This window comes from Macrobrachium rosenbergii, chromosome 46, assembly GCF_040412425.1.
Source record: "Macrobrachium rosenbergii isolate ZJJX-2024 chromosome 46, ASM4041242v1, whole genome shotgun sequence".
Classification (NCBI taxonomy): Eukaryota; Metazoa; Arthropoda; class Malacostraca; order Decapoda; family Palaemonidae; genus Macrobrachium; species Macrobrachium rosenbergii.
Genome location: NC_089786.1, coordinates 47440279 through 47454694, shown reverse-complemented (window position 1 = coordinate 47454694; position 14416 = coordinate 47440279).

Sequence of the window (14416 nt, the reverse complement as noted above, 5' to 3'; positions counted from 1 at the left end):
TTCGGTGGCTGCGCTGTACAGACATCTATTTTCGGTGGCCTTGATTGTGCGCTGTACAGACATCTATTTTCGGTGGCCTTGATTGTGCGCTGTACAGAAAACTCGATTGCGTCGAAGAAACTTTGGCGCATTTTTTACTTGTTTCTTTTGTTCTCGTTCGCTCATTATTACAGGCATTGTATCTTCTCTCTTTGTATTTTATTACAAAATCATTTTATTTTTAGGTAAACATTTTATATTTTAATCTTTCTTAAAGTAAATCTTTGTTTTTTTTTAACGTTAGTTTAACCAGACCACTGAGTTAATATCAACTCTCCTCGAAGGATTAGACAAGCTATTTAAACTCTCTAAGAATTTAGTATAACTAGTGACTTATGTTAATCTAAGAATTAATTAAGTTAATTAGGAATATATTATAAATTATTCTATGAATCTTATATTTTAATTTAATTAGAATATATTATAAATTGTTCTATAAATCTTATATTTTATCATATAAATGATTAAATTTAAGAATTTTAAAATATTAAAAAGTGAAAAGTCATGACAGTATATCTTTAAAGGAATATCTTCTAAATAAAATGTCTCTTTGGATTCTATATTTTGGACATACCTTTAAAATATGCTTTACTGTTATTTGTACATTACTAGGTATAGGGGCATGGGGTTACTCATCAGGTAACTCGTTTAGTGTGACCAATTCTTAGCCGTGTCAAAGAAAACCTGCGGCAATTCTGATAAGATGATGGCCACGGGTCTACAGTTTCTTTTATTTCTCTTAATTTATTGTTAAATTGCTTTTCCAGTTATTTTGCCATTTCTTCTTAATCACCACTTTACTGTATCTAGTATAATCTTCTAATGGTAATAATTCTGCTGATTTATGTTCTAGCCTCTTTTGCATAGGTGTCAGCTTTTTCATTGCCTTCTAATTGAGAGGCATTGCTATCTTTTGCATTTCATTTTTGTAATTTTGTTAAATATCAATTTTATTTTTTTTTATTTTTATTGAACTTAGTAATCGATAAAAACGTTAAACTGGTTTTTTTAGTTTTTAATCTGTTTTTCTAGTAAAAGTAAATGCTTTGTTATGTAATGCTCTTTATATTCCGTAAACAATTTAACTCCCATATCATCTTTGGAACCATCAGTATATAAAATGAAATGTTCCAGAGCATACAGTTTCATAGTAAAGTGGGTTATTCAATTTATTAACTGGTATTGTACATAGTTTGTTACATATCTGGGGAGCACTTATTTAGGCATTATTTTGTTAAAATTGTAAAATCTAATATTATAAAAATTGTTAATAAATAATCTATTAGCTCTAATAGGGAAGGATGTAATTTTTGTATTCCAGGTTTTTAAATAAATCATTGTAATTTAATCTTTCTTTGAAGTTAATCAAATACTTATTTTAAAAGGTAAATGAAGGTAATTTTAAGATAATCTGTTCTTAAAGTGATTTTTCTTTGCAAATCCCATGATACTTTTTCATTTTATTATGTTTTCTTCCGTATTTTGTTGTACTTTTTGTCACCACCAAAATAATTTATGACAAACTTCCATTTTTGTAATCTTCATATTTACCCTTTGCTTATGCGTTTACCATTGAAGTGAATTGGCACTAGATCAGGTCAGAAACTGGATGGGTGACCGATATCGAATAGAACAGAATATAGAATTTAGACCAAAGGCCAAGCACTGGGACCTATGAGGTCACTCAGCGCTGAAACGGAAACTGACAGCATAAAGGTCTAAAGGTGTAACAGGAGGAAAAAAAAGTATACCTTGGTTTAAGTATACCTTAGTTTTACCAGACCACTGAGCTGATTAACAGCCCTCCTAGGGCTGGCCCGAAGGATTAGACTTATTTTACGTGGCTAAGAACCAATTGGTTACTTAGCAACGGGACCTACAGCTTACTGTGGAATCCGAACCACATTATAGCGAGAAATGAATTTCTATCACCAGAAATAAATTCCTCTAACTCTTCATCAGCCGGTCGGGGAATCGAACTCCGGCCCAGCGAGTGCCAGTCCGCAGCTCTACCGACTCACCCAACGAAGAGCTACAGTATTTTAAAACCTCCCAGTTGCACTAGGAAACAATTGCAAGAAGAGGGTGCTAAGTAAGATGGAAGAAAGAGAATATGAACGGAAGTACAGTAAAAGAAGTGAAAGGAATTGCAGCTAGGGGCCGAAGGCACGCTGCAAAGAACCTTAAGTAACGCCTACAGTGCACTGCATGAGGTGCACTGACGGCACTAACCCCCTACGGGGAATCTTCATATTTATCCTTAGCTTATGAGTTTATCATTGATGTGAATTAGCGCTAGATCAGGTCAGAAACTGGATGGGTGACCGATATAAAAAAACAGTGAGCCTAGTCAGAATTTGCACGGGTTACAGTTATCACAAGCAATAGGTTTGGCACTAAACTGGATGGGTGACCGATATTATTTTCCTTTGGTTAATTTTTTTCTTCCATCGCAAGTTTATTGTTTATCATCTCTTATCACTGACAACTTTATCGTATGTGATCGGGTCATCTAAATAATTTCGTCTAGTGTTTCATTATTTTCCTTAGATATATGAATTTCATCTCCCCTTCCTATTTCTTAATTCTTTAATATTATGTCCTTCGCCTTTTTATTAGTTTTCTGTAAAAGAAAACCATTGTGCCGGCTTTGTCTGTCCGTCCGCACTTTTTTTGTCCGCCCTCAGATCTTAAAACCTACTGAGGCTAGAGGGCTGCAAATTGGTATGTTGATCATCCACCCTACAATCATCAAACATAGCAAATTGCAGCCCTCTAACCTCATCAGTAGTTTTTATTTTATTTAAGATTAAAGTTAGCCATAATCGTGCTTCTGGCAACAATATAAGACAGGCCACCACCGTGCCGTGGTTAAAGTCTCATGGGTTGCGACTCATACAGCATTATACCGAGACCACAGAAAGATAGATCTGTTTTCGGTGGCCTTGATTATACGCTGTAGCGGCTGTGCAGAAAACTCGATTGCGGTTTCTTCGGTGTATTTTTTACTTGTTATGTCTTGTTATCACAATGTCTTTCTTACGTACTGTTGGCTCACTGCTGTTTATTCTATGTATATTTTCATTTCATTAAAATATGCTCCATATTCGCTGTCCCTTTATTCTCCTCTTTCATCACTGGTCCTTCATAACGTCATTTTATTTCCGTCACTTTCCACCCTCTTACCCTCCAAATAATTAGATTAGTTCTCTTCCCAGACATCTCCATTGCAAGGTTCGTCGGCTCGTATGTCTGTCATTCTGCACAGTCACGATTTAGTTGTCTCGTTTTTATCTTTCTTGCAACCCATTTTATACCCATTCTTCTATTTACAGTGGTTCTTAACCAGGGGTTGCTCGCACCCCTAGGCAGTGCAAAGCCGGTTCATGAGGGGTGCCAGGATGCCTATGAATAATTAAAGTAAAATATATTTTTATATATGCATGTTATTTTTTTCAGCAACAAATAAAAATAAAATAAAATAATAATAATAATAATAATAATAATAATAATAATAATAATAATAATAATAATAATAATAATAATAATAATAATAGGAACACTAGGCACGATCCCAAGTTCCCTGAAAAGGAATCTGGAAAAACTAGATGCCGATGCAGCTCCAGGACTCATGCAGAAGAAACAGCGCACATAGTGAGAAAAGTGATGGACTCCTAAGGAGGCAGGATGCAACCCGGAACCCCACACTATAAAAACCACCCAGTCGAATAGGATGACTGTAGACAAAAATTATTATTATTATTATTATTATTATTATTATTATTATTATTATTATTATTATTATTATTATTATTATTATTATTATTATTATTATTATTATTATTATTATGGTTTTGTTATTAATACACATCATATCAACTTTGCATTTTAGCTCTTTTTTTTTATTTCAGCAATTCAGGGGTGCGAGAACTGACTGCTGATTTGAAAGGGGTGCATACATTGAAAAAGGTTAAGAACCACTGGATCATTCTATCACCTTTTCCCGTAACGTTCGTCCCGCACCCGTGAACCCAGCTACTCATAATTCACGACGCGACGTAACGGCTTGTTCTTCATACAAAATGGCCGAGGGTGCTTATTTAGGGCATAAATTCCGGCCAGGCCATCAATTGGGGGCATCTCTGAGGCCACATTACCGCGTAACACACTTGTCTATATCGGGTAATTTTCCTCATAAATTTGATGCCAATAAGAAAGGAGACCCTGGGGTAAGAAAGTGTCGCCTTGTGCTAAGAAATATGGCGGCCGTCTCTAACATTCAAAATTACAGCCCCTGGGAATCCGGGGGACGATCCAGGTGGGAAGGAGCAGCTCTGTCTTCCTGCTCAAGGGAAGAGGAGTTGTCTTAGGCTAAAGGATTCTGGGAGCTTTCAGGTTTAGAGGTAAATCTTCTGTGCCCCTAGACTTCCTTCTGCAGCCTTTCTGTTGGTGGGGGATGGTGTTTGTATTCTCTAGGTAGTTGTATAGCCTTTCACTGATTATTATTATTATTATTATTATTATTATTATTATTATTATTATTATTATTATTATTATTATTATTATTATTGTTTTGCTGTCGTTGTTGTCACGAAAAGCTGATAAATGAACAAGTGACACATCAACGTAATAAATTATTATTTACAATACACGCTTATAAGAGCTTTTTAAATTAAAAGATTAATGCAAATTCATTACTTCTAATATCCAATTTGCTTTATTTTTCACATCATGACGAAATCTTTCCACTTATGATTAATCACTTATGAAAATCTCGAGCTCGGAGAAGCAAAAACAAAAAAAAAAATCGCCAAAGATCAGCCCCAAACACCACAGCCTTCAGCCCATTAGCGAGATAAAGGTGACATCAAAGCGCTAATCCAATTAGCGAAGCCTGATTCTCTGAAGGCCACAACGAGGCCACACTGAGACGTTGTGTAGTAGGGACAGGGATTAGAGGTGTGAGGGGGCGGGTGTTAACGGGGCCGGGGGGTGCTACCTGCCAGCCACGTCCTAATTTAAGACAGCAGTTCTCATTGAATGAAGAGCGCGCGAGGCGGGCCGGTCCAAAGGTAACAGCTGATGGGCTGTGATGCATCATCCTTATTAGACATGTCAGGTTGCCATCAGTCGCCAGCGGCTTTGTTTGGTCGTGAATTACAGGAGGCAATAGATCTGGCTCCCGAGGAAGTCCCATTGATTCTCTGGCCTTTCACAATGGATGGTTGTCTCGGGATATTTATTCGTCTTCATTTTTCATTGCACAAGTTTTCATTGTTAATTGTTTGTTTCTTTATTTATGACTAAGAAGAACGTAGGGAGATTTTTATTCCATTTTATCGTATCTACTTTAGTAATTTCAGTGATGTATGTAACAGGAAGTAAACCTCGCAGCTGCAATATGAAATAATTGTTGGGAGACGGTGGATAACAAGTTGGAAGAAAGATAATATGAATGGAGGTACAGTAAAAGGAATGAAAAGGGTTGCAGCTAGGGGCCGAAGGGACGCTGCAAAGAACCCTTAGCCTACATCGCAATCCGTGGGGTGCACTGACGGCACTAACCCCCCTTCGGGGAGGGGCAGGCACGTTTAGGTATCGCGGTACTGTTGGTTGAAGCAGCCTCACTCATGCATGGGTTCGAATCCCACCTAGAATCGTAAATCTTCTTCAAACATTTCCCTTTCAGATTCAGTACTTACAGTAGTAAATGGCATTTTTTTTTTTGGCAATCTGCTGCAGTTTTTATCGGAATCATAAAAGCAGACAGCTAGATATACAGTTTTCCAAGAACACTCTAAATCAGAAGTTCTTAACCTTTTTATTGCCACGCCCCCTCTAAGAGTTGGTGCTTCCCTCCACGTCACCCCCACCACCCACCCCTTGCATCTATGAGTAAAATTCCCTCCCAGAGTTAAAGGAAAATGAAAAAAAGAGAAAGAGAAGGGGTTTGGAGGGACAGGGAGGGGAGTAAATAACTACAAAACATGGTAAGCCCAACGAGTCTAACTAGATTAGTAGACTATAGGGAACTACGTTATAAGACTATGATACTTTTGCATCTTTTCATAAACTTCTAAATATTAGTTCCTCACTCTTGTTAAGAGAACAACGAATATAATTAGAGAATTTTTTACATTTTCCCTAGGGCTTGTGCCTCCCCTGGAAATTGCTGACGGCCCCCTAGGGGGCTGCCCACCCCAGGTTGAGAACCACTGCTCCAAATGAACTGATTAAGTTACGTATAAAAGATTGTAGATTTTAATTCAACAGGAAATTTCACTCAGAAAATTTTGGTAGAGCAGTGGGCAACCCGCTATCTCCAGTGTTAAGTAATTTGTATAGAGTATTTTTGAAAGCATGATATTAAACAAAATCATTCCAAGTAACGTAATATGGTTCAGGTATGTTGACGATATCATTTGTACAAGGTCAGAGAACGAAAATATAAATAAATTTTTTTTGACAAATTAAATCAATTAGTACCATCAGTTAAATTCACTATGGAAATAGAAAAGGATGGGTGCCTACTCTTTCTAGATTGCCTATGTTAATACAAAGAACTAATAATGTTTTTAAATAGTGTTTACAGAAAGCCTGATAATAGTTCTGCCTATGTGCATTTTTATTTTTCTGAAAAGAAAACTATTGTGCCGGCTTTGTTTGTCCTCCCTCAGATCTTGAAATTTACCAAGGCAAGGGGGCTGCAAATTGGTATGTTGATCATCCACCCTCCAATAATCAGACATACCAAATTGCAGTCTTCTAGCTTCAGTAGTTTTGATCTTATTTAAGGTTAAAGTTAGGCATAATCGTGCTTCTGGCAACGATATAGGATAGGCCACCACCGGGCCGTGGTTAAAATTTCATAGGCCGCGGCTCATGCAGCATTACACCGAGACCACCGAAAGACTGATCTATTTTCGGTGGCCTTGATTATACGCTGTAGCGGCCGTACCGAAAGCTCGATTGCGCCGAAGAAACTTAGGCGCATTTTTCACTTGTTATTCTGGGCAAAGCAATAAAGTTACGAAATCAGTGTCCGCATATATGGTTGTAAGAGCATTATGTATATTTTGCCTTGAATATATGACGAAGGGAGAGATAAGATTGGGAATACAATCAAGGAATTGAAATATCCCGTCTATGTAACAGCCAATGCATCAGAAGTGGCAAAACAGACTCTATATCAAAACTAAAAGTAAACTTACAACACGAAAAATTTGCTTGTACTACCATCTACCAATATTACGAAAGACATCCCCTTTCTTCTTAAGAATTTTGGAGTTAATGCAGCATTTAAGAACAATAAACCAATGAAATATGTACTTATATAGAACTTTCCCACAATACTAAAGGATTTGTATACAAAATCCATGTAAGCCTTGTGATAGCTTTTGTATTGGTCAAGCTGGAACAACATTAAAACCCAAAATAGAACAGCATAAAATGTGTACGATATGCAAAGGTGAGCAGTGGAATTTTTGTATATGTTAGTGAGAACAATCAGGAACTCGAGTGGGCAGTGGGAAAACAGACGGCTTATCCTAAAAATTAACAGGAAAGGAATATCATTAAGTCTAGTTTACACACACATATATATATATATATATATATATATATATATATATATATATATATATATATATATATATATATATAATCACCCGTGATTTCTACATCACACATCGCCACAGGTGAAAAAATAAGAGGCCGGTTACGACTTTATGTCTATTTAACGAAGGAATGATGCATAGTGGTAGAAATCACAATACAAATACTAGGGGAGCAATGCGGACAAGTATACAAACGGTAGTAATCTCTTTATACATAGGCCTATGAGGAATTTATAGATATTTATTAACATACTGTATATTTTCATGCCTGTTGCTGAGAATTCCTTCTACTTTTGCATTTAGTTGTTTATGCTCTTGATGCCCTGTACCAAAAATGAGCTCTATACAGCTTTTTTTCGTTGCACAAATCGTTCCTTCAATTTTGTTTAGGCCAATGTATTACTGATGTGAGTTAGGTTCTGATGATTCAACATTAGTTTGTAAAATACGGTCACTTTATTCATAATGATGCATATAAATCATAACACAAATATATTTTCAAAAAGAGGCCTCAGTTGCTGAACGAGTGATTCTTGGTTTGAAAAACTAGGCCTATAGATTTTGCCATACAAAAGTGCACGTCTGGATTGCGCTGGCTGACGATTTCTGTAGCATTTATAGTTAGAACCGTAAATAAATATTATTTAAAAACGTGAAACAGATCAATAAAAAGTTTCACCAGGTTTTAGTGCAGGTCTGGTACTAAAAGAAGGTATACCGGTATTTGAAAATGCACCAAACTTACCTTTTACTCTTGCTATGCGCCTTCTTGCTCCGGTGCTTTCCCCTTCAGAATTTGTTCTGCAACTGAATTCTACCCGAATATGTTTTCCATCGAACCTCTTCGTCACTTCGATAGAAAATGTCTACCACTTTCAAGCGCTCAAGCAGAGGTTTTCGGTTACCAGTAAGAAAATTGGAGGCAACTTTTCCCAGTCACCTTCCTGTGCTCTTGCAGTAGGTTTTGGTTCTAGCCGAAACAGGAGGACGGGTCCTTTCCAAGTTTAGGCAATAGCAGATGGGGTTTAGTTTCATTAATGCGAAAGACGCTTGCCTCTTACGAATATTTAAAAAATACCCAAAAGCTTCGGCACCCCTATTGCACCGTATGCAGGCACACAACAGAAAGGAGCGGAGAAACGAATACTGACACCAATCAACAGCTAACGCGGTGGTTACTGAATGTTTGAAGGCTGAAGCCGCTATGCTACGTATAAAACTTTAAAACCTTCAAATAATGCCACGAATATTTATTTAAGTAGTTATTTTACCATGTAGTCTTAATTAAACATATGTATACAATACAAATACACGTAAAGAAACCCTCAAACATTTAATCACAACACAGGTACATTACAGTGCAATGCAATCAGCTTTAATCAAGAATCATTAATAAAAGTCGAATCCTGCGCGCGCACACTGCTGACGTCATAATCATGCTGCTCAAATCAGCGTAGCAGCGGGCCCCGGCTTTCAGTAACCAACCTCGTTAGACGATAAATACTGTAGAACACTATGCTTTCCTCGTCTCTTTTCTGTTGTGTGCCTCCATACGGTGCAATGAGAGTTTCGAAGCTTATGGATATTTTCAATATCCTTCAGAGGCAAGCTTCTTTCGCATTAATGAAACTAAACTCAATCTGCGATTGCCTAAACTTGGAAAGGACTCGTCCTCCAGAGCACGGGAGGTGACCGGGAAAAGTGGCCTTCCATTGGCCTAATGTTAACCGAAAAACTCTGCTTGAGCGCTTGAAAATGGAAGGTATTTTCTACCGAAGTGACAGAGAGATTCAATGGAAAGCATATTCGGGCAGAATTCAGTTACGGGATAGATTCTGAAGGGGAAAGCCGCCGGAGCAGGAAGGCGCGTAGCAAGAGTAAGGTAAGGTGCATTTTCAAATATCGGTGTACCTATTTTTAGTACCAGTCCTGTACTACGTAAAGCATAGTGAAATTTTTTATTGATTTATTTCACGTTTTTAAATAATATTTATTTACGGTTCTAACAATAAATGCTACAGAAATCGTCAGCCAGCGCAATCAGACGTGCAGTTTTGGATGGCAAAATCTATAGGCCTAGTCTTTCAAACCAAATCTTACTCGTTCAGCAGTTGAGGCCGCTTTTTGAAAATATATTTTTATTATGATCTATACGCATCAGTATGAATAAAGATACCGTATTTTACAAACTAAAATCATCAGAACCTAACTCGCATCAGTAATTCGTGGGTCTACTAAAACAAAATTAAAAGAACGATTTGTGCAAAGAAAAAAAAACTGTATGGAGCTCATTTTTGGTACAGGGCATCAAGAGTATAAACAACTAATGCAAAAGCAGAAGGAATTCTTAGCAACATCCATGAAAATATACAGTATGTAAATAAATGTCAATACATTCCGCATAGGCCCAGTATGTATAAATAAATTACTATACATTTTACATATAAGTAGTTGGAGCGCCATCAGCATTCGAGATAAGTAAATAAACTTGTCCCCTGAAAACCAGTGAAAGAAGGTAGTGTAATTTAAATTCTAACACTACTCGGCATAAATGTGAGGACAGCATATTGTCAATAAATCCTGGTAACATGCTTTTAAAAGTTAGCCTCATGCTTTAGCTCTGACCTGCCCAGGCTTTTGTTTAACATTTAACCTGTGACCCAACTCAACCACGTACTAACTCGGTTTTTTATATCATTAATCAATAATTCATGAATTTGAATCTCACTTTCATCGTATAAAACTTTTATATGTTAATATTTACATTAACTCAATTCTCTCTCGGTCTTCATGACTATATAATATATAGTCGAAACCGACATATTATGTCGGTTTCGACCCATGGGTGAAGATGTGGCACATGCGCATGTGCAGTCGTGACTAGCTGACAATCAACGTTTCCGATGTCGTTGGCTTAGTGTGATAAATATTAAACTATTTTTTTCAGTAACATGCTTCAGTGTTTATATACAAAGAGAATCCTTATACCTTCGTTTACAAATCATAAACATGCCAGTTTGTATCGATAATATACCAACACAAGCAAACGAAAGACGAGCTTGTATAAAACAGTCTGCTCAGATCAAACACAAACGAACAATGGGCTTTCAATAAATATGTTTCATCTCACTGCTATAGCCAAGGCTACACGTATATCTATGCCCACGAACAGTCCAGATCACAAGATTTCCGTATCATTCAAACTTTATTCTATGTAGCCTACAGTTCCATTGCATGAATATGAAAATAGCTTCACGACACCAGAGTTATATCCGTATCAGTAAACTGGAAAAATACCCTTTATTGATGTTGACCTCTAGAACACGAAGCTCTGACAAGCGAGCGATAGGCCTGTTCGTTAGATATTTGATTTAACTGGTCTTTTTTAAGCTCACTTTCATATCATATCAGTCAAAATTGCTATCTTTTTGTAATCTTTATTTATTCATTCTATCTTAAGTATCTAAGTGTTGTTCGAATGCCTCACCATTAATAAATACGTGTAGGCTAGCCTTTTCTGCCATACGTATGCCATCAACATCACAAAAGATGGCTGAAACTCAATGAGATTTCAAACTTTTGCTCGATAAGTTATTTGGTAAAATACTCCTGAAATTGACAAATCACTAAGTGTTATAATGATGTGAATGCTCAAGAAAAACTTCCATAAATATGTAAAGTATTCTGAAAAGAAACAGCAATACCATACCCATGCATTAACAGAAATTTCTCGCCATTCCACCAGCGTCGATGCTGTTCCTTTTACCTACCCCAGACAGCTTCATAGACAACAATGTTTCATGCTGTTTCGAATATCACCCTACTCGTGTAATTTCCGTGCAAGAAACAATTAAAATACCTTTTGTTCGCACTCGCATAGCCCGATGTTTATTTACCTACAACGGGGTTAAAGAATAATTATTGAAAGTCCATTGTCCGTTTGTGTTTGAGCTACGTAGACTATGCGATACAACCTCGTATTTTGCGTGCCTGTATTGTTATATTATCGATATAAATAGGCATGTTTATGACCTATGTAAGAACGTGTGAGGTTTCTTTGTATATATATGCGTTCAGATGTGCTACTGAAGAAATGGTTTGCATCTACATCACAGTAAGCCTACGATATCGGAAACATTGATTTCAGCCACTCGAGAGCGAGCTATGCATTTGTCACATCTACCTAAAACCTAGGTTGGTGAGTGGACAGATGGAATGGAATAGATTACTGCACTGTTACAAGGTGAGTCTTAAGACTTGCCAACAGTTCCGATATAGATTTGTAAATTATCATATAATGATAAATTTTTTTTGGATATCAACTAATGTTTTCAGTTATTATCATTGCACATTAAATGAGAGAGTAGGCAGTGGGCTAATGGTAGTGGAAATGGTTAATGTTGCCAAAGTTTTACAGATGAGGAATTATTCAAGAAATGTTATTTGTCTTCTATTGGCATTTGGAAATATCCCTTTCAAGGGGCGGCGCCTGAAAGGTGACGTAGAATGAACGTCAGCCTTATCTCATGTTTCACTGGAGAAAAGATAGTGTACTGTATTAATCCTGGTTATCATTATCAAGCTAAAACCAAGTAGTTGGGTAGCGCCGTCAGTGTAATTAGGTTTAGTTGGAGTGTTTTTCGATTCAGGGGTTGTTTAGGCTTAGTTGGAGGTGTGTTTAGGTTTGGTGGGAGGGGTGTTTTGGTTTAGTGGGAGGTGTGTTTAGGTTTGGTGGGAGGGTTGTTTCGGTTTAGTGAGGGGTGTTTAGGTTTAGTTGGGGTGTGTTCTGGGATAGCGGTGGTGTGTTTAGGTATAGTGGGGGAATGTTTTTAGGTTTAGTGGGCGTGTTTCAGTTAAGTGGGGTGTATTTCGGTTTAGTGAGGGGTGTTTAGGTTTAGTGGGTGTGTTTTTTTAGGTTGAGGGAGATATGTTTAGATTTGATGGGGTGTATTTAGCGTTAGTAGGGGGCATGTGTTTGGGTTTAGTGGGGGTGCATTTAGGTTTAGTGAGGGAGTGTGTAGGTTTAGTGGAGGATGTGAGGTTAGGTTTAGTGGGAGTGAGTTTAGGTACAGTGAGAGTGTTTTTAGGTTTAGTGAGGAGTGTGTTGAGGTTTTGTGGGTGGTGTGTTTAGGTTTAGTGGAGGATGCATTTAGGTTTAGTGTGAGGGGTGTTTATGTTTGGTGGTGGATGTGTTTAAGTTTAGGGGGTTGTGTTTTGATTTAGTGGGGGTGTGTTCAGGTTTAGTGGGTGTGTGTGTGTCGATTCAGGGGATGTTTAGGTTTGGTGGGGGTGTGTTTAGGTTTAGTTGGAGTGTGTTTAGGTTTAATGGGGTGCGTTTAGGTTTAGTTGGCGGTGTGTGTTTGAGTTTAGTGGGGGTGTGTTTAGGTTTAGTGCATAGTGTGTTTAGGTTTAGTGGGGTGTGTTTTGGTTTATTGGTGGTGTGCTTAGGTTTAGTGGAAGTGTTTCAGTTAAGTGGAAGGGTGTGTTTAGGTTTAGTGGATGTTTAGCTTTAGTGGGGGTGTGTTTAGGTTTAGGGGATGTGTTTAGTTTTAGTATGGGGCATGTGTTTAGGTTTAGTGGGTTGCATCTAGGTTTAGCAAGGTGTGTTTAGGTATAGTCGAGGATGTGTGTTAGGTTTAGTGGGCGTGAGTTAAGGTACAGTTGGGGTGCATTTATGTTTAGTGAGGGGTGTGTTTAGGTTTTTTGGGTGGCTTGTGTTTAGGTTAATTGGGGTGTGTTTAGGTTTTTTGGAGGATGCATTTAGGTTTAGTGGGACGGGTGTTTATGTTTAGTAGAAGATGTGTTTAGATTTGGTGGTAGGGGTGTTTAGGTTTAGTGGAGGATGTGTTTAGATTTAGTGGGTGTGTTTTGGTTTAGTGGGGGTGTGTTTAGGTTTAGTGGGGCTGTGTTTAGGTTTAGTGGGGGTGTGTTTCTATTCAAGGGGTGTTTAGGTTTAGTGAGGGTGTGTTTAGGTTTAGTGGGGGTTTGTTTAGGTTTAGTGGGGGTGCATTTAGGTTTAGTGGTTGATGTGTTTAGGTTTAATTGGGGTGTGTTCTGGTTCAGTGGGGGTGTGTTTAAGTTTAGTGGGGGAAGTGTTTTGGTTTAGTGGGAATGTGCTTAGGTTTAGTGGGAGTGTTCCAGTTAAGTGGGAGAGTGTGCTAGGTTTAATTTGGGGTGTGTTTTGATTTAGAGGATGTTTAGGTTTAGTGGGGGTTGCTTCGGTTTAGCAGGGGCATGTTAATCAAAACCACACCACGTGTTACTTCCTATCTAAGTTAAATGATCGACTGTCATTCAAGTATTCCCAGGCAACGCTGGGTCAGTCAGCTAGTGTATATATATATATATATATATATATATATATATATATATATATATATATGTGTGTGTGTGTGTGTGTGTGTGTGTGTGTGTGATATATATGCGTGTTTTATGCAAGATATTTATTGCATGTGTGCTTACTCGCAAAGAAATTACTTGACTGATTAGAATCCAACCGAATTTGCAAATCTCGACAGAGGGATGTAATGGGTTATAGCACAAAGCAGACCATTAATTACTTCGCAGAGCTGAACCGTCTAATTAAGATTCCTCGGTGATCTGAACTACACAAAGAGGAGGAACCCGAATAGCTTATTCTAAAGTTATCTGAGTTGTTCTGGAGTAATGAGTCCAATTTTATGATTCCCGAAGCTGGAATCTTTTTCCAGATCGTTCCATACAGCAGTCATTCGGTAAGTGGGAGGGGTTGTACTGCAGGT